Source organism: Talpa occidentalis, unplaced genomic scaffold, assembly GCF_014898055.3.
Source record: "Talpa occidentalis isolate TD23 unplaced genomic scaffold, MPIMG_talOcc4v2.1 talOcc4.7, whole genome shotgun sequence".
Lineage (NCBI taxonomy): Eukaryota > Metazoa > Chordata > Mammalia > Eulipotyphla > Talpidae > Talpa > Talpa occidentalis.
Window position 1 is genome coordinate 36,378,332 of NW_023605083.1, and position 21,704 is coordinate 36,400,035.

The window sequence follows — 21,704 nt, forward strand, 5'->3', positions numbered from 1 at the left end:
AATCGACATGACACATCCATACTTGTATAAGTCAATGGTAGAGAATTTAAAAGAAAAGTACAACCTGCATCTTTATGGTATTTATGATAAAGTTGCCACCAAAATTTATGATGAAAGGACACTTATTTTTTTTCCCGTGAATAGTGCTGGAGTAATTGGATATCCATGTGGAAAAAAATAAATGAAACCTAACCCTGCCTTATGCCATACTGAAAAATTAATTTGAGGCTAAGATTTTGTCAGATTAATCAGATTAGTATTAGAACTAAATTAATTAACCTTCTAGAAATAAAACAACATTGAGGGAAATATCTTCATGACATTACAGTCACAAAATAATGTTTTTAATATTAATATACATAAGACAAAATCACAAAGGAAAATAATTCACATTGCACATTCATTAAAATAACGAACTTCTGCTCACCCAAAGAAATCATCTTTAAAGTGAATGGGCAATTCACAGAAAGGGAGAAGATCACCTGGATGCATACATCTGAAAATGATTTGTATCCAGAATATATGAAGAACACTATAAATCAATAAAGAAGTCAAAGGACACAATCTGAAATTGGAAAGAATTTATAAAAGCACTTCATAAGCGAGAGTGTATCAAAATGATCAATAGGTATGTGAATGACATTCCGCATAGTTAGTGATCAGGGAAGATGATTATGGCCATCATTAATGCAAAAGATTAAAAGTGCAATATTACAGAACATGCCCATCACAATGGTTACACTTAAGATGAGAAAATAATATACTGATGAGAAAAAAGTGCCACTAGAACACTCAAGCATTGTTGATGAGATTACTAATTTGTTGATCAATTTTGAAAAAAAAGAAAAAAAACCTTGGCAATCTTTTTACTCAAGTATATACATAGGATATATACCTATATCATATGACTCAGATGCCACTTCTAGTGCAAAATTCCAGGAAAGGATATTTATCATTAATGCAAAACTCCAGCAATAGGTAATTCTCTATCAGGCTTAGAGGAATGTTTTCTCCTTCTCCAGTACACACTTAGGTCAGAGTGCGGGATGGGTCGCTTTTAAACACCCTCATTAGGGCCTCCCCTGGTGGCGCAGCAGTTGAGCGCTGGGCTGCAAGCCTTCCCGCAACCTCTGCAGCACTGGTTTGTTCCCCGGCCACTGGTGAGGGTCCCACAAAAAAATAAAATAAATAAAATAAACACCCTCATTAAGTTTAAGGTTCCCTTTCTTCCATAAACTTTCTCTGCTACCTGGGATGTTTTCACCAGTTTAATTTCCCTGAAAAGCTGCCTCCTATTCATTCTTCAAGGTACAACTTAAAAAGTTTGTTTTTTTTTCCCCTAGAAAACTTCACCAAGTCTTATTTAAACATCCATTTTGCTCTCATATCACTATGTGCATTACTTTTATGTGTCATTTGTCTTACTGTACATAAATATTTACGAAAATTTTCATGTCTCCTGTTGGGCAGAGTTGATTAAGGCAAATGCTCAGTACCATGTTGTGTTTGTGTTCAGGAAGTAAAAATGTTTTGCTTTGGTAGTGAATATATGAAAAGAAGGAGATAAAGACATTATGTGACTACATTATATGGGTTATCAATAAATAAAATTGCTATTAATTGTATGAAAATTAGAGACTAGACAAAGTTCAGATAATGAAATCAGTTTCAGTCATGTCCTACCCAGTGATCAACAGAAATTTAAAATCATGAATTTATATTAGATATTTATTAGATTAATGCAAATTTGCTGTTATTTGAAGTAATCTACCTAATCTACCAGTATCTACCTAATCGGGATATCTACCTTTCTATCTATCTATCCCTCCATTCACCTGCCGACCTACCTATCTCTATATATAGATATATACAAACCCTTAGAAATATATTAATATATATGAATTATGAACATCAGTTCAATCAAAGTATGTGAGCCCCAAAATTGGGTTTCCCCACCCACCCTGAAATCAATCACTGACCACATTGTTCTTACCAGGGACAGTATACAACTAATAATAGAACATTCAGCATAAAGAAAAAGATTAAATGAAGAAAAGATTAAATAAGAAAAATCTGCTTATTTAGATTTTCTTGTCAAAACATAGTAAGATGCCTCTAGCAGCCTGTTAGACAGTCTCCCATGCCTCATAATTTCTCTACTCTAGGCCCATATGAATATATCTACTGTGACATTTCTGTTTGGCTGAGAGCAGTTACAGGACTACTGCAATGCATTGAGAATATTTTTTCCCTCAGACTAAGTGTATCTCTCTTTGACCATTTCCAAAAATGAAATACTTAAACAACATTACTTATCTAAGTATGTCTTGTCTTGAGTCTTCATGTAGACTGGGTAAATTTAATCTTATCCTAGATTCAATTATTTGTATTTCTCTCCCAAAAACTGAGAAAGCCTCCTCTATATTTTATTTCTCTACAGTAAATCCAGTTACACTTACATTGTGCTCTAAAACCATTTTTGATAGGATGATCAGGTCATCTCATATTCAGACATAATTACATTTTATGGGTGACTGGTCACAAACTCAATAGAATTTACATGAATGTTTTGCATAGTTTCCCATAGAGAATGTTCATGCCTCACAAATTGCACAAAAGAAGTACATTTAGTTGGTCATGCTCTGCTGCACATATTCCTTTTTTTTTTTTTCATGGAAATCAGTAATTCTTTAGGGGATCATGGATTTGAGTTTGCATATATTTATGCAATAATTTTTTGGTAGTGGAATTATGTAGTGAGGTAAGCGGTTTCTGAATCAATCAACATCTAGATTGCTGGTCTAGCTCTTTATTGATTTTTGAATCATGATTTTGCTATTGTAAAGAAGAAAATAAAGACAATTATTATGATAATATTCCCAGAACAAATTTACTCATGTCAATGTTTTACAGAACATAAATGTTTGAGATATGAAACTGCCTCTTTTTAAATTTTTTCATTTTTCCTGTGTAGGAACCTAAAGTATGTCATGTCTATTTCAAAAATCACACTCAATTTATACTTCTCGATGAAAGACACAAAATCAGCATAGTATCTTATAAACTGCCAAATATTTTGCCTTTCATTTTTTGACACATAAGACAAATGGGAGAGTGGGAGATCATCTGTGGCATCTAAAATTCTGGTATTAACTAGGTTTATAGGGTATGAGCACATGTAAATCTAAAGAATGTTAAATGTTTAATTTCCCAAAGTTAGATAGGACATTTATAAGTCATAGCAATGCATGGAAAATTATAATCATAGGCATATGTGTACAGGCATATAAAAATATGCATGGTGTACATATTTTTAAAATAACTATTTCTAAACTCCTCTAACTTACATAACAATGTAGCATATTGTATGAAAATACCAGCAAGGAAACCAGAGGCTGAAGTCTATGAGACAGTATCCCCACCCCCTCAAATGAATGTTTTCTATGTCAAAGTCTTTTTTAAAAGATTGATAAAATATGAATAATTTTACTGTACAATGTCTATAATGACTTAATAAGTTAATGTTTATTAGGAGTAACCTAACATGAAGAAATGCTTGAAAGAAATAGAATTTTCTAGACATTTAATTTTGCCATCACTTAAAAGAACACTTCATTGGACAAGTATTCTACAAATGCATTTTGAGATAAATTTATTTAATGGTTTAAGTATTTCCAGGACCAAATCTAGTTAGAGATGAGCAAGGAATTAAAGCAACAGTTTTGTAAATCATGATGAAATTGTGCCCACTGAGCTGTTGAGTGTAGGAGGTCTATTTTCAGAGGCAAAGACAAAGACAGAAAAAAAGAAAAAAGGCAGAAAAGGGAGCAATACTGAGAGTGACCAGCAGAGTGTAAAAAGGCAAGGGCATTGAAAGACATAAGCAAGCATACAGATTATTAACATACAGATTATTCATTTTACTGAAAACATCTTTTTTCCTTTGTAAGGCTCCTGAGCTTCAAGGAAAATAGTTACCTTGTTCTTTCTTATGCATAATGATGTTATTAAAACATGGTTCAAAAGGCAATGCACTATGAAAACCCTGCATGATTTCCATTAAATTAAAAAAAAAATCCTTCCTGCAACCTGCAAGTGTGTGAGAGTTTAGCTCCAGCTACTCTCTCTTCCTGCCGTACCCCAGCTATGTTGTCCTACCTTGTTGAGGTTCATTTACTCAAAATAATTTCCTTGAAACTTATTGTCTAGTCTCACTCTGTTGTCCACTGCAAGTTGTATTTAGCCTTCATAATATGCATCAGTGAGAAACTGGTTTTGAAATTATTCGAGTGATCATGGTATTCCACTAAAATAGAAGACACAGCCATAGAGACATGAGTAAAAAACAGTTTAGAATGAATAAATAACAACTGTATAATACACTGGTCAAATCTATTCTATCTTCAAAGATTATGGAAATTTCTAATGTTTAAAAGAGATACTAGACATAAAGACAAAGATGATTACCTTATTTTAAATAATCCATCATTAGAGCCTAATTACTCACAGTTCATATTTTTTAGCCTTTTCACCTCCTCTATTTGAGGTACTGAGTCCATTAAAACTGAGAGAAAATTCCAGACTCATTCAATTTCATTTTGACACTAAGGAATGAAAAGATGCCATGAAGAAGGGCTTCTTAAAAGTATTAAGGATCTGACCTTTGGTTATATAAAAAAAGTTTCACTTTCATCTCAAGGTCTCCAAGCCTTGACAGAAAATTTCTCTACCTGTCATTTATCTTTCCTTCTTAAGTAAATGAAGTTAGTGCTGTGATGACTGAGGACTGTCATCTCTTCTTCTTTATAAGCATATATCAGATCAAGATTTTTAGAAACTGATTCTGTTTGATCTTCAGGCAGGTGACATATTTGATGAAGTCCTTTTGGGTTGCAGCATTTCACTAGTGAGTTCACATGAAATACTGATATTAATATGCTCTCTTGATTTCATTAAACTATACTAACCAATATAGTTATTTTTACAAATACGTTATGGAGCCTGAAGATAAGTAAAACTTGATTATTATCACATTATAATATTATCAGTCTTTTATCTGACCATGTATCAATTTAATGAATTGAGAAAGTATTTTTGAAAACAAGACAATTAAGCTCTTAAAATGAAATCCAAAAATAAACCACCTTCCTTCAATATCTTCCTTCATTGCATGCAAGCACACACACACACAGAGAGCAGGTCTGCTGAATCTGTAGTTTCAAATGTTTACACTAATGTATATGCAACAAAATCTATAATGCATATGTATAATACATCTACTAGTACTCAATAATCTAATATTTATATTACAGCTATTGAGTCGTGTACACAGTATCTCATTTCACTTTTTTATTTCTTTAGTAATAAAGAATATATTTTGACTTATTGTATGGTCAATCATCCACAGTAGAATGTAAGCTCTGAGAAGAGGGACCATGTTTGTTATTCACAGGGTGGTATACACAGAAGGCACTAAATAATCATTCATTGACTAAATGCATTCAGATAACACAGAGGGATTAAAGTGATTCATCTGAGTAATGTGCATTCACCAATATCGTCTGTTATATTCAGTGAGTGAAAAGTGGATCAGGATCATGAAATATGTACGAGCTGAATTTATAAATTGTAATATACCTAAAGTGTTGATGGTTATATCTGGTTGTATGCCTGGCAACAACATTTGCTCAATAGAGGAACAACCCAGTCTATAGATATTGACAGGGAGCTCCTCATTTGCTACACTCATCTGCATCACAAATTCTGTTGAATTCCTTTACAGGGTACTAAAATTTGACTCTTGAAAGTCCTCTGGCCCTGTATGTGTCTCCAATAACACAGGATTCTGCATGTATACAGCCAATCTTTCTTTTATCTCTTCAGATCCTTCAAACAAGTCCCATCCAAAGCGGTTTCATCACCATCCCTGTTTGCCTCTTCAAATTCATCTTACTTTATCAAAACAATTGTGACATGTAAAAAAAAAAATTCTGGAAACAATACTCAAAAGAGCATATTAGGACTCATATGAAAACAATACCTACCATTTCAGGAATGTACTGTCTGCAAAACACTGAGCCTAGTGTCACCATCCATACATAATACATTTTACAACAATGCCTCGCATGTATTACTGCTCCTTTTTATAAACAAAAGGAATGAGATATGGGAAACAAGAAACACAAATGAGGTCTAATAAGTTAAAACACATTTGAATTTTTATTCTAATGTTTCTTATTCCAAAGTTCTTACTCTTCTCTTGACCTCAATACTGGGTCTGTGTTCTGCTCTTCTGAGCCTTTCTGATTTCAAGCTATAAACCTCAGCTGGGCTAAGGTGAGAAAGACTCTGTAGAATAGGTTTTTTGGCTTGAGGTTCAGACTCTGTTCCCAGCCCTGTTTCCAAAATCTGCAAGGATAAAACATGTTGCTTAAGAAATAAGTTTAGAGCAACTTGATGAATGGCAAAACATGAACAAATTTGATCCTCTCTCAAATTATGACCAGAACTCTGGTATCTCACTTAAGAGAATTGGTTCCTGAACCCTCAATGATAAAGAATTTTTGCTGCTAGATTTGATATTTTTCCTTACTCCAATTGCACATTTGCCTGTCTCAAAGACATCCTGCTGACAAGCTCAAATTCTGGCTCTCACCAAATCCAGGGATACTCTATGGCCTTTCTACCCTAAGGAAGTTTGGCTGCCCTATTCACATTTGGGGACATTCTTCCCAAGAAGACAATGCCTCTTTCTTCCCTGTTCTAGTCAATCACAGAAACAACTTGGAAATAGAAACTCATGCTTCTGCTTCTTGTGATAGTGAAGGCTCTCTCAGGTCAAGGACACTACAAGACAAGGGACCCTCCAAGCTTTTGCCAGTCTGAGGACTCAGAAGTCTATAATCCAAGGTTATCTTTTCCATGCTCTTTGGACCCAGCTTACAGGTGATCTTGAGGCATCAATTACTTTGAGGATATAAACATGGTAGTGATGTATGAAGTGGGCTAGCCTCCAAGGGACCAAACTCAAAGATACCCTCAAAGATTCCCTACAAGAGGGAAAAGAAAACTGAGCTTTTTTTTTTTTCCCCTTTTAAGGGGGTTTGGGATCTCCTTAAAGTAGTCAGGAAAACAACATTTTCTAGTCCTCTCCCTTCTGCTCTCAGTAACTATCTCACAACACTTGGGCTGTCAGAGGTGGAACAAAAGTGTATGATTAAAGGAATTATTGTCATGGAAATAGTTCACGTGGGTATCAGTCAAAAAGGTAACATTTTGCTTAGTTGCACAGTTGAAAGTTCCAGGCAATCTGCCTTTATCCTGAGATCCTAAAAAATATTTAGATCAAATAATCTCAGAAATAGTCTGAGCCACTGTGCATTTCCACAGGTCACTAGCTCCAGATTTTTCCTGAATGGAGACCTACAAAGAAGCCAGTGCCTTAATACCTCGGCAGGAAAATGCCTGGGTGAGGGTGGGCATTCTAACCAGTGGCAGGAGTGACAGCCTGGGTTGAAACCAGATTTCTAGATGGGCTCAGATGTCCCATTAGCAGGGACTTACAAATTGTCCAGCAATGGTGGGGCTCTCCTCTGCTGCTGGCTTAGCACTTGGAATTCTCTCCTCTTCTCTACAACATTTTCCTCTAGGCTTTAGCATTATTCATTCACTACCATTTAATTTCCTATGCATGTATTATCTGAAGAGAGAGAAAACATATTTTTACTTTCATTTTCTTACCCATAGAAATCCCTATAGACAGAAATACTCTCTTTTCAGAGGCAGTTCATGTCAGCCTTGCATACTCGATCAGGTACTCCAACAAGAGGCTAGAGGGCCACACCGTCCCTAATTCAGTCTGCATGTAGCTCAGCTCTGCCCTAAGGCAGAATCCTGCTTCCCCACAGGAGTCTGCGTTACTTCTCTCCCACTCTCCTACAGCTGCTGCCTCCCATCCTTCCCCCTCTGCTTTGACATTTCACCTCCTTCTTCTCTGATTTGTTAGTCAGTTTTGTGGCATCTACTGCTCTTGTTGTTCCTTAGAGGATTGCCTGGGCCTCTAGACAAGAACATCACTAATTCTTTTTAAAGTTAGTACCTCTCCCCTTATAGTTCTTTATGTACCAGGTGCTACTGGAATAATAACAGAAGCTACTCTCTTAAGCCAGGACCCAGAGAACAAGTAGGGAAAAGCCTTACTTTGTAAAGATCTAAAATAGTTTCAGGCCATCCTTACAGGACTATTAAATCGGGTGAGAAGATACATACACTATGAATCACACAACCTAAGGAGCAAGTTCTCTATTCTATTCAACCCTTTAAGTTTGGCTTTCAGACTGTCTTTATGGGGGTGGGAGAGAGAAGGGAAAAATTATTCAGTATTTAAGCTAGCCAGGGAGCAAATCACAACCCTTGTAAGGAATGGTCTTGCTGAAAGATTTTGGGAAGCAAGGGGAGACACCACACTTAATTCCTGAGTGCCATTTTTGCCCTACATTTATCCCAGCTTCCTTTACAACCCCCAGATTTACCTGAAGAATTAACCCACACAGAATCCCATCTGTAAATCATAGTTTTCCATACTCCCTAGTTCCCTATTAGACATAAGTTTTCTGATTCTCTTTGTCAAGCATTCTAGTATCCTCTCTATAGCTTCTATATGTATTTTTTCTGCTTATTAATGGGTTCCCTATTGCAGTCAGGATACTAATACAGTAGGAAGCAAGAAAATTCAGCTCCAAGATGACCTTGATAAGTGTTTGAAATGGTTCTTTCTTGCAAAAAATTATAGGATTCTTAGTAATTCCTACGAGATCTGCAGTATCCCAGGAGACCAGGAAAAAGCAAGCTGAGAATTTCTTGGCCAGTCAAGACATGTAAGCATTTCCAAAGGAAGCACTGTTTTCTGAGCCCCCTTTAAAGCTACCCTCCTAATGAACCCTCAGCCCTTACCTTGTTTCACAACAAGAGTCACTTTTCTCTCTCCTCTAGATGGCTCTCTAAAGCTGAGCTGGCAAAGGTGACAGTGAACCAAGACTTCTTGCTCTCTTTGAATCTCTGCACTGAGAGAGTCCCTGATGATCGGTTGCAGGGAGAGGGAGTTCCCACTTATGCCCTTTGCTCGATGTCGTCCTTTTCCAAGTAGGTCTTATTTTGAGGAGAAATATGGGGGACCTGCATGAGTAAGTGGAGGGAAGCAATTGTACCTCAGGACACCAATAAGAACTCTTCTTGTGCTTTCAATCCTGCCTCTGATCATCTATACCCCCTTTATTTGGACCTGCATATAATACATTTAAGGGCAATACCTAGAGGAAAAGTATAGGTATTACAGGAGATAAAAGCAATTCTGGTGCTTTCCATCAGGGTACCTCCAGGAGATACAGCATGGTGTCATCTTGTAGTCAGGTAAACTGAGAAGGAAAAAATTAAAGTTTAAAGAAATTAAAGTTTATGTTTTCATTCATGCCCCTGTGCTTGCATGCATAGACACACACTCACACATGGATGTTGAACATTTACAAAGTGTTAGGGATTGTACAAAAGACTCCCACATACATACAGACTACAGCTGCAGTGAAAGCCTGGTAGTGCCAGAGAAGACAGATGCTTCCTTCTTTTGCCCTAACCTTCTTTATTCCCAGCCACCATGACCAGAAAACTCAACAGAAGTGTCGAGCCACCTTATCCAGACCATTGCTCCAGAGTGGGTTGGAAATGGTAGACTTCTGCATGAGAGCAGCCGTTACCCATGGAACACTTGTGAGTGCTCTGTTCTGCCCCCACCCAATACTTCTAACTCCTGATCTGGCAGTTATTTTTGCTTCTGACAGTTAATTAAATGGCTCTGGCCCTCATACCTTCATACACTCCAAAAATCAGTGTGTCTCTCTTTGGCCTTTCCTCTTATTCTATCACTTTCTCCCTCAAAATGAGTGACACCTCACATAATTTATTCTCTGTGGTGCAGACCAGGTTTTTTCTAAGTTAAAGACAAAGGCAGGGTCTCCCTGGTGGCACAAGGGATTAAGACGCAACCTATGAAGATAGTCGCAGCTACTGCAGAACAAGTTAGATCCCCAGACAGGGAGCTACCTACATGGCGCAGCAGACCTCTCCTGACTTGCCTGCTGCTCCCCTCAGCAGTGTATTTCAATCAATCTGCCTGCTCTGTTCCCCACTCTGTCTCTGGTGAGTCCTCTCAGCCCCCACACCTCTGGCCTGTACCCCAGCTCTTGTATGAATAAATAAATCTTTTTTTTAAATAAAAGAGAGTAAGGCATGCCTTAGTTCACCCAATAACCTCTTGAGCTGCCTTTTCCTTAGGGTTAGATCATTTTTTATTCTACCTTACACTTTCCACAATATCACAGATGAGTAAAATGAAAAGGAAAAAAAAAATAAAACATACCACCAATATAAGAGGCAACAACAGCCATCCCTCAGGTAGACAACAAATGCATGAACATTGTGGTCCCCACAGAGCATCATCAATGATAAGTTGTTCCCTGCACCCCCCCTCAGGCAGCACTGATATCCTGTGAAAGGAGAAATCAGTCATTCTCCACTGATTTGGGTCTTCTATACTCCCATCTCATAGAAAGCTTATCTGTCTCCCACCCAACTCTGTCCAAGACAGGATACCAAAAACTCACTTTCAGACCTTCAGGCAGCTTCTTTGATATCCTCAACATCCAGATGCTTCCCCATTCATGAAACTTAACAAAAACATCTTACCCCTCCATATATGTATATTTTTCCCATGCAACCAACAAAATATAGACATGGCAATTCCCTTTGTGCAGTGCAGTGAGAAGGAAAGTTAGTGAGGGTTCCCAAGACTGACATATTTATTTTTCAAATTCTCAGTCTAAGGTCCAAAATATAAAATAAAAAGGTATCTATTTAACCAAACTCTTTTGCTAAAACTTTCTCTTTTTCTTGACATTTCAAATGACAGGTTTATTAGGAAAACCAAAGAAAAAAGAGGCACCTGCAGAGTTACAGGTGGGCAGAGAACTCTTTTTCTCGAACTTTCTACATGCCAATTCTTTCTGTTGCTTTTATTTACAAAGTCAACAATTCTAACATTAATATCTAAGAGGTAGGTTAGAAATAGAATCCTCGTCTCTCCCCATAGTCTACCTATGATCTTAAGAGGGAAGCAAAACATATTTTTCAAAAATAAAACCTATCTTCTCTTATGGAGATCACAGAACAAATTGATAACTTTAAATATTTTGAAATAAATATATTTCTAAAAGTAAACACAAAATTATGTATGTATGTGTGTGTGTGTTTGTGTGTCTCTCCATTCCATCTTTCCAGTAGGCAAAGATTCAAACTTATGTAGATGATGTCCGACATCTTCTTGACGTCTTACAATGAGGTATTAGCTTATCTCTAGCATAGAAGTCAAGTTAGCTTGACCTAAGAGTTAGATCACATAAGACAAGGCAAACAAGGCACTTGTTTTCACATTTATCTCTTGGCTATAATTGCCTCAAGTTTTTTAGTGTATAAATAACTAGTAAACTTTTTAGTTTACAAAACCTATCAAACCTATCACACATGTCTGCATTTTAAGAACCACATGGTCTTTAAGAAAAACTGAACAAAGCTTCAAGTCACATGTGCATTGGCAGCATTGTTTTGATTCCTTAGAAATTAAAGAAACTAAATTTAGAAGGATAAACAGGAAGAAAAGTAGAAAGAGAAGATGATTTCTTCCTTCCTTTTAAAAATTGACTAATGTAAAGTAATAGCACCAGGCAAAGTAAGTTATGAACTAAGTTATGGTGTTCTTTACTTATATAATCATTGCTAGTATATTTATACACTTATTGCTAAGACTTCCCCAAGAGGCAACATTTGCTCAGATAAAATAGTAGAAAGCACTAGAGATGGGTGGCTAAACAGACATGTCAATGCTGATGCTGAATGGAAAATGAGGGTTTAGAAATAGTAACTAATCTTAGCTAATCTTTGAAACTTGAAATTCAAATAGAAAACAGTGGTAGAAATCTGACGAGTTATGTTCAGATCTCTGCTTCTGAACACTAATCTTGTTATTTGGATTTTTTTTAACTTATTATTGTCTTTTTATGAGTTATAATATAAATAACAATACAACACTTTTAACATTCACTTCTAAAATTTACAATTCCTTCTCACTTAGTTTGGACACAGTTTTGAGAGTAATTGCAACAAGTTTCATTTTGTTGCATTTTCTTGTTAATGGAACAAGGTTCACATATGTGAAAATGAAGAAGGAAGAAAAAAAAAGGTAAATAAGAGAAGAAAAAAAAATGTTTTCCTTTAGATTATTTACAGCACAGCTATAAAATGCACAGGCTTTGTAATTTCATAGACCTATAAAAAATTTGTCCCCTCTTTATATTCTTCCCTTCTTTGCATAAAAGCTTTTTATAAGATACACATTATTGTCAGTGCTTCCTTTTTTTCAACCCACCAATAATTCTTTGCCATGATCTGTGTTCTTTTGCATACTGATTTCTCTGGATATCCATGAGTATGTTTATAGGTATATAATTTCTCATTTTCTCACCTAATTTACAGCTATTTCCCATGTTTTTTGTTATTATCAATCTCTAAGTGCTCATTACTATCAGCCTTTATACAAAGGAAGAAATAACTAAGTGATATCTTAGGCCTTTATCCTTCCCTCCTTCAGGAAAGGACTTACCAACTTGCTCTTATTGGGCAATTTAATTATAAGTGTCTCTTCAATTGAAAATTAATTGGTATTTTTCAAAAAATAAAGCAGTAAAATTGCTTAGGGAAATAGTGAGATTTAGTAATCAGCAACACCAACTGTCTGATCAGAATTGTACTTATGTCATCACTATACAAATCAAATTCTGCTGTAGTCAACCCACGGAGGCTGGATGGACTCCATAATTCATTTGGATATTGAGACCGATGCATTCACATATTCACCAGAAGGATCAGCAAAAGTTTTTGCCCAACTATATCCAACTATGGCTTGAGAGGAAAGGAAGAGAGACTTATCTAGGGTGTTAAGATGAATGAGGGCACAGATGTGGTGAAGTTTCTGGGATGGGGCTTGGGTGGTTTGAACGTCCCACTGATATCACACAAGGAAACATTATCTGATTGTCCTTTTAGAAGAAGAAACAGGAATGCCAGTGTTTGTAAATTGACCATAGTCAAACATCAAAAATGGGATCAGAATCTTTACTATAATTGACAAGAAAGTTACTAACAAGACTTTTGGAATGGAAGAAGCTATAGAAATTATTAACAAATAAAATAAATTAGCTTTGGGTTCAATAGTTACCAAAGATTGGTTATATCTAGTATTTTAAATGTTTCATAATTGTCTTTTTTATATAGTTAAGATGTGGATGCAAAGGTAATTTAATTGTACTGGCATTTCTACTCTATTAACTGTCAGGGCTCATTAACTCATCTGGCTGGTTAGGAAAACATTCTTTTACTCACTTATCACTCTAAAATCAGTAAGAATAAAATACTCAGAAAAGAGCTAAGCTAGAGAGCCTCCCCGGTGGTGCAGCGGGCTGAGCGTAGCACTGTGAAGCTGTCCGTAGCCTCTGCAGCACGGTTCAATTCCCAGCCAGCCAGGGAGATATCCACATGGTGTAGATACCCACATGTGTCTCGCCCACTGCTCCCCGCAGCAGTGCTTTTGGTCGTCTGCCTGTTGTGCTCTCCGCTCTGTCTCTGATGAATCCTCTCACCCCCCAACACACACCTCAGGCCTGCACCACAGCTCTTGCATGCATAAATAAATCTTAAAAAATTGCTACTTTTCACATACTTTTCCTTGTATCTATATTGTATTCATGAACATCAATTTTAATGGATGTTTCTTAAGTGAATTGTTATTGTTTAACCTACATCTTTGAGCATGTTGATTCAACTTCTATGTAAGTTTGCAGGGGCCATGGGTGGAGAGTTAGTCAAATATTAATCAGGGTATTTCTGGGAAAGTGTTTTTGGATGATACTTAAATTGGTACAATGACTAAAACAGTTTGAAATCAGTTGAAAGTCTAAATAGAACAAAAAGGCTAACCTTCTCCAGAGTAAGAGAGAATGCCTCCAGTCTGCCTTTGAACTGTGAGATGATTTTCTTAAAGATTTATTTATTTATGCATACAAGAATGGGGGTACAGGCCAGAGGTGCAAGAGGGTTGTGAGAAGATTCACCAGAGACAAAGTGGGGAACAAAACAGGCAGACTTACTGAAATACACTACTGATGGGTGCAGTGGGGGCGAGCCAGGAGAAGTCTGCCATACCATGTGGGTTGCTCCCCGGCCACGGATCAAACTGGTGCTGCAGTAGTTGCGGCCAGCGTCACAGGTTGTGTCTTAACTACTGTGCTACCAGGGAGGCCCGAGAGATGATTTCTTTTTTTTTTTTTTTTTTTCCTGTCAAAGACACACTGTTAGCTCTCCAGGTCTCAGCAGTAGGTCACCAATATGTTTGTACACAGACACACACACACATACACACACACACACACACACCCCACAAGAACAGCAAAACCTTTCTCAAGATGATGGAGAATTTAAAATACTTTCAGACTAAGGAAATAATTAAGATAGAAATGAAGATGTAAATTCTTTAAATGGGGAGAAAAAATACAGAAGTAATCTTGGGACATCAGGAAAACCAAAATAACTTGGTATGCCTAATACGGATAAGTAAACCTGGAATGCCTCTTCCCCTTGAATTTTTCCAGTTGTGTTTGATTGTTGAAGCAATACTTATAATGCCATTTGATGCGATTTTAAGTAGAGAATAAAATTTAAGATGACAACATGGTAAACTGCCAAAGCAAAAGAACATAAAGAAGACAAATATCTTCTCTACACTAAAACTGGTAAAGTGATAACAAGAGTAGATTGTGATAGATTACGTATTTATAATACAATCCTATAAAAAACAATAAAACATTATACATACTCTAGAAAACACTATATATTTTTTAAAGATTTATTTATTTATACAAGAACTGGGGTGCAGGCCACAGGCATGGGGGCAGGAGAGGGTGAGAGGATTCACCAGCGACAGAGTGGGGAACAGAACAGTCAGACTGACTGAAACACACTGCTGAGGGGAGCAGCGGGCAAGACAGGAGAGTTCTTTCCCACCATGTGGGAATCTCCCTGGCCGGCCGGGAATCGAGCCAGCGTTGCAGAGGCTGTGGACAGCTTCACAGTGTGGCGCTCAACCATCTGCACCACCAGGGAGGCCCATATTTATAAATTAAACACAAGGCTATTGTTCAAGAAAACTATAAGAAAGCAGGAAATAAAACAAGGAAGTGTGAAACAGAAAGTGAAAATGAAAGTAAATTGGCACACTTCAACCCTAACATGTTGAATGATAAGTTTCCTTAAAATGTCTGAAGCAGGCTTTTATCCAATATGTGTCTGTGATCTACATATTGATATTGTAATGATTCTGACTAAAGGAGGTATTATATATATATATATATTAACATTGCAATGACACTCACTGAAGAAAAGATGGGTCAACTGAGATAAAGCAAATTATCAATTGAAAGAGCAACAACTAGTTTATATTTTTCTGGAAAAAATAAAATGAAATTTGTTTAGCATAAATGATAAAATGATATATATGCATACATAAATAGACACAGGTAAAAGCCTATGCTATTTACAAGAAATTCATTTCAAATATAATAATATAGACAGGTTGAAAACTTAAAATTTGAAGACACATACCATGCAAATATTAACAAAAAGAGAGCCAAATTGTCTTTATGACTATAAAGATGATTTACAACCAAACAAAATGACTGAAAACTCAGAGGGACATTATATCATGGCTGAAAAAGGACAGTTCACCAATAAGAAATACAATCCTAAATGTGCATCTATCAATCAATACCATATCCAACTCTATGAAACAAAACTAAAAGAACTGAAGAAATATAAACAAGTCAGTTGTGACTGGAGAATTCAACACACCTCACTAAAGAATTGATAGAGCAACTAGAGGGTAAATCTATAAGGATACAGAAGAACTCAACACTATTAACTCAACACCATAGGAACACGCCACACAGCAGCAGCAGTAAATGCATTTTTTTTGAGAATGGTAGCATGCTACCAAGATAAAACATACCATGGGATATAAAATCAAAACATTTAAGAGAATTAACTTTAGATTTAAAAGAATTAAAATTAAATATAGCATATATTCTTGGACCACAGTGAAGTCAAACTAGAAATTGACAATTGACAGATAACAAGGAAATCTCAAAGAGATTTGGAAACTAAAAAGCACAATTCTAAATAATCCAAATGTCAAAGAGAAGGTGATGGCAGAAATAAAAATTTCATTGAACTAAATGAAAATGAATATAAAACAAATTTCAATGTGTCTTCCTGGTGGCACAAAGGGTTGGGCACCACACTATGAGGCTGTCAGCAGCCACTGCAGCACAAGTTCAATGCCCTGTGGGCCAGGGAGCAACCAACATGGTAAAGCAGACACCTACTGTCTCACTCGCTGCTCCCCTCAGCAGTGTATTTCAGTCAGTATGCCTGTTCTGTTCCCGGTTTTGTCTCTGGTGAATCCTCTCACCCGCCACATCTCTGGTTTGTACCCCAGCTCTTGTATGCATAAAATAAATAAATATTTAAAATAAATAAATAAAACAAATCTCAATTCATGGAACATTCTATAGAATTCAAATAAAATCTTGAGCTCCTATGTCAAGAAGAAGAAATGCAAAATAAACTTACAGCAAACAATAAAAAGCTCAATAAAAATGTACTAGATAGATTCAAGCGAGAATATTTAGTGAAAAAGAATCAGATGTGAATACTCTGTAGTAGCAGTACCGGCCTAAACTTATTAGTACCTGAACTAGAGTCACATGAGGTAAGATAGTAAAAGAAAGTGACATGATGGAGGAAAAGTCGGCAAGACATTTTTTTTTTTTTGATTCCTGAGATAGAAAGAATTGACGATAACAATTGGTTCTAGGGACAGAAGTTCATTTTAGACCTATTGATTTTCATCTAGATGGATAGTCTCTTCAGACCTAGGTACTACAATAGTTTCCTCCTGCTGCTGTGACATATTACCACACTCAGTATTTTCAAACAACACAAATTTATTATCTTATAGCTCTGGCACTCAGAAGTCCAAACTCAGTGTCACTGAGTTAAAGTCTAGGTGTTGGCAAGGCTGGTTCCTTCTGGAAACTTAAGAATAAAATGTTTCTGCAAATTTTCAGCTTGCAGTGGTCATCTTGAGTATTCTCTAGTTCACAGTTGCTTCCTGTATCACTCCAGCCTATTCCTTCCATTGTCTCATCTCAATTATTCCTTCTGATCCTTCTGCTCCCCTCACAAAATAATCCTTGTCATTACAATGGACACACCTGAATAAACCAAAATACTTTTCCCATTTCAAGATTCTTAACTCATCACATTTGAAAAATCCCTTTTGTCATGTCAGGTGACATATTCACAGGTTCTGAGGATTAGAAGTGGACGTCTTTGGGGCAGTGTGATTCAGTCCATCACAGCTATGGAGTGCTGTGTTTGGGGGAGGGGGACTTGGGAAAAGGGTATAAGAGTCATGAAATTGGTTTAAGAGTTGATGCTCTAGGGCCTCCCCTGGTGGCACAGGCCTCGCTGTGAAGCTGTCCGAAGCCTTTGCAGCGCTGGTTAGATCCTGGGCAGCAAGGTCCCACATGGTGCAGCAGACCTCTCCTGTCGCGCCCGCTGCTCCCCTCAGCAGTGTATTTCGTCAATCTGACTGTTCTGTTCCCCGCTCTGTCTCTGGTAAATCCTCTCACCCTCCCATGCATCTGGCCTGTACCCTGATTCTTGTATAAATAAATAAATAAATAAATCTTTAAAAACAGCAACAACAACAAAAAAAGAGTTGATGCTCTACACACCAATAAAATCTCCATAGTAAAGAACTAAAATAGAATGGAGAAAGGAGTTGGAACACCTACTGTTACTAGCAAGAGGATTAGGAATTAGAGTAATGGAGACATCAAAGAGGAGCCTTAAAACCTGATACTAATCAAATGAGTGTTGTTAAATGATTTAATCAATGTTCCAGACAACCATAGATTAAGGGGAGAGAAAAGATAAAATCTTATTGAATCTAGCCTAGGAAGTTCAGTTTTAAAACACAGTTGCAGGCATGGGAATCAGATTAATGAAAATCATGTTATAAAGCTGAAAGAGTGTGGATTTTGACATGATCTTGGATTATAATGAGTGACAGCGCTTGTTAGTTGTGTAATCAGCAATCATTTCTTTGAATCTCAAGTTAAGCACATTTAATATGAAAATAATGATACCTGTCTTGCAGGATTCTTCCTGGAATGTAAGATGATATAGATCATGAAAGCATTTAGTATACTGTTATCAAATAGAATTTACCACTGCAAACATGGGCATTATAGGTTTAAAAACAATTTTACCCTTTTTCTCTGCCATAGAAAAGTGACAAATTACAGGTTCAGAGGCAGAACTGTTTCTGAAAACATGAAGAATATTATCAAAGGAAATGACAAAGGAAAGTTTATTATGAAAATCAGTTTGCAGGAATCTGGTATAGGTTCATAGTGGGGTATCACTGAGATCCTCCATTTTCATAGTAATGCCAAGAAGGTGAGTATGGCCAGATTACTTTTGGAAGAACATAGTAATTAGAAGTCCCAGTAAATAATTTTCCTATTTCTTGAGGAATTGAATTTCAAGTTTGTTGTGATTTTTAAACTGAAGGCAACAATTTTAGAATATTATACCTTCATTTTCCTAGCACTGCTAATAAACTTTTAAGATTTATGAAAACAAGAATTAGTGTGAGTATCCCTGCGGATCATCAATAAAGATGACAATGTAAACAGGATGTACAAGGGAAATACAAAAGTAGATAAATCACCAAAGAGTCATACTTATTAAAGAGCTATTTTATATTAAGCAGTTGGCTAATTTTAGGATTATGTTATTTAATCCTCAAGATAAATCTTCAGTTAATTATTACTTTCATATATTTTACAGTTGAAGGAATTAAGAAATATATCCAAAGTGACATGGTAAAATAACAGAGCCAACCCTTGTGTAATTTGATCAAATTTCACATTTCCATTTACAGTCTCAAGTGCAGAAACCATGTAGAAAAATGGAAGTGTAAACAAAACAGAAATCTCTTTTATGTAGGGCCTGGGGATATCACAAGCAACCACAGAAAGATTAGAGATGAAAATATGGGTTTTCATTACTAAAAGTCAGGAGTTATTTAAGTTACATTGCAAATTTTATTGCAAAAAAAAATTTTGCCTTGTATAATGATTTCAAAAAATTTTTTGAATGTTAGTTATCAAAGAACTCCTTCCAGGAACTCTAGCAACAAAAATCTGTGTTATATTTTGGTTTGGTTGACATTTCAAAATGGATAATATTTCATCCTTAAATAATTTATCCATATTTTTGAAATGCTAATATCACTGGAAAATTATTAAAATCATGTCACTAAATTATTGATTGCCAAGACCTTACTGAAAACTTTACATGGGGAAAACTGCCAATAAGGACAATATTTAAAGATTCCAGAGACACACAAGTAATTCACAATATATTAATTTATATTTTATATTTATTGCTATTCAGTTTTTATATGAGGGTATTTTATAATCCTATTATTTCATTCCCCTAGAACCATAGTGATTTCATGGATTACTGTAATATTTAGTTATTTTTTTAAAACAGTTCATATTTTTGAATATTGCAAACAGACCTAATAAGTGACATTTGGCTTCCATTAGGAAATCTTAACTGTCTTAACGCATAGTTAGCTTCCATCCCTCTGTACTATTGATGAGGAGTCCTGTACACAGCAGTTTCCAGTCTTGGTAATCTTGTCATCCTATCCACAAGTGACTAGATCACCAATAAACTCTTGAGGCAAAAGTTATCATCAGTGAATTTATAAGGAAACAAAGATAAGTAGTTCAGTCACTAAAGTACCTACACTTTAGAGTAACTGCATGTTTATGGCTCTAAAATGTATCCATATGTGAACCAGTTTTATAGCTTCAGAAGAACCTAGAGGTATCACTCAAAACAACTTCTAGTGACTTAGTAGCCAATCCAAGATGCATTAAAAAACACTCCACTTTACAATTAAACCTTATATTAAATTGTCATGGAAAGTCTGTTCTTTTGTTGAAGTCTTTAAACATTTCCTGGGATCATAAGTGAGTATGTAGGGTAACACTTTCTAAGACCTCTACTTTCTCAATTATTTGGAAATACTGAACTGTATGAAAAGTCTCCCTGTTCTTGTTTGTATTGCTACTAAATCTCAACAGCGATTTGAGCTGAGAATGAGGCTCAATTCTCTACTCTAAAAGGATAACTTACTTGTGAAATTTGTAGGGTAGGGTCTAATAGCCTCTCTCAGTTAGTCTTTAGGAGAAAGCTACTCTGCTAATACTTTGATGTTGGATTTCTAGCCTTCAGAACTGTGAGTACATGTCTGTCATTTTTAAACCACCCACTTGTGGCACTATGTTACAATGGCCCTAGGAAATGAAGCACAATAACCTTGCACCAGGTTCTCGTGTTTTAAGTGTGGGCCCCTGTGGAGAAAGGCAGTTGTGTGCAGCTTCCCACCACCTGCATGGCAAGACAAAAATGACCTTGGTCAGATACATTCCTGTAGTGGGAGATAAAGATTCCTCACAGGGTTGTGTTGGGCTTGTCATCTTGTAAAGAAATATCTTGCTCTGCTCCAGCCTTACTCTATGCTTCTTTGTTCATTTTAAGCATGTGCATTAATGACCATCAAGCATGTCCCTGGGGTTCTGTGTATCAGACCCTCAGGGGAACAAATTTGTATTGTTTTCCTGCAACACAAGGTAGGGTGTGAAGAGCTGCATTGTCCTAGTCAGCTGCAGAATGATCTGCTGGCCACCAGGAAGCCAATGGAGTACAGGTGACAGGCCTATGCTCTCTTTGTTCTTGCTGTAATAAATGTACACTTGAATCTGGTGCACATGCCATCTATTCTATCTATTCTCAGTGATCTTGTATCATTCTCCCTGGCTTGCACTTATCTGCCTTTTACCTTGGCTTCACAATCTGGCAATCTAGTGAACAGGGAAACACTCTGAAGTTTCCTTAACTAGAGAGCATTACAGTAAATACTGGGCTAAGAGCATGCATCTCTTAGAGATTCTGTTAGTTATCAGAAATGCTATTTGGTTGCACGCTAGTCAAGCAATTTTTTCTTCATTAATTTTTGTATATTCTTTCAATAAAACGTAATCATTTCTTGGGGGCCTCCCTGGTGGTACAAGGGGTTAAGACACAACTTGTGAAGCTATCAGCAGCCACTGCAGCATGAGTTCAATCCCCAGCCAGAGAGGAGACCCACATGGCACAGCAGACCTCTCCTGACTCACCCGCTGCTCTCCTCAGCAGTGTATTTCAGTCGATTTGCCTGTTTTGTTCCCCACTATGTCTCTGGTGAATCCTCTCACTCTTCACACCTCTGGCCTGTACCCCAGTTTTTGTATGTATAAATAAATAAAATCTTTAAAAAAAAAACTTAATCATTTCTTATCTAAGTCCACTTTAGTGACATTTTTTATAAAGTTTTACTTATCAACATGGCATTCATTAGTGAA

The 21,704-nt window shown here is 36.4% G+C and overlaps 1 long non-coding RNA gene across 5 annotated transcripts; it reads right to left on the reverse strand.

Moving 5' to 3' along the window:
- Window positions 1–6,181: 6,181 nt before the first annotated feature.
- Window positions 6,182–9,752, reverse strand: LOC119232138 (uncharacterized). Of its 5 annotated transcripts, none has more exons than XR_005122016.2 (5): window positions 9,630–9,752; window positions 9,309–9,413; window positions 8,953–9,174; window positions 7,564–7,699; window positions 6,182–6,408 (listed from the first exon to the last, which is right to left on the reverse strand). It is a non-coding gene; the product is annotated as an uncharacterized LOC119232138 (long non-coding RNA). The 5 variants fall into 5 exon arrangements; XR_005122013.2 differs by having other exon boundaries at window positions 9,563–9,752; XR_008549735.1 differs by lacking the exon at window positions 9,309–9,413 and having other exon boundaries at window positions 6,185–6,408.
- Between the last annotated feature and the right edge of the window lie 11,952 nt (window positions 9,753–21,704).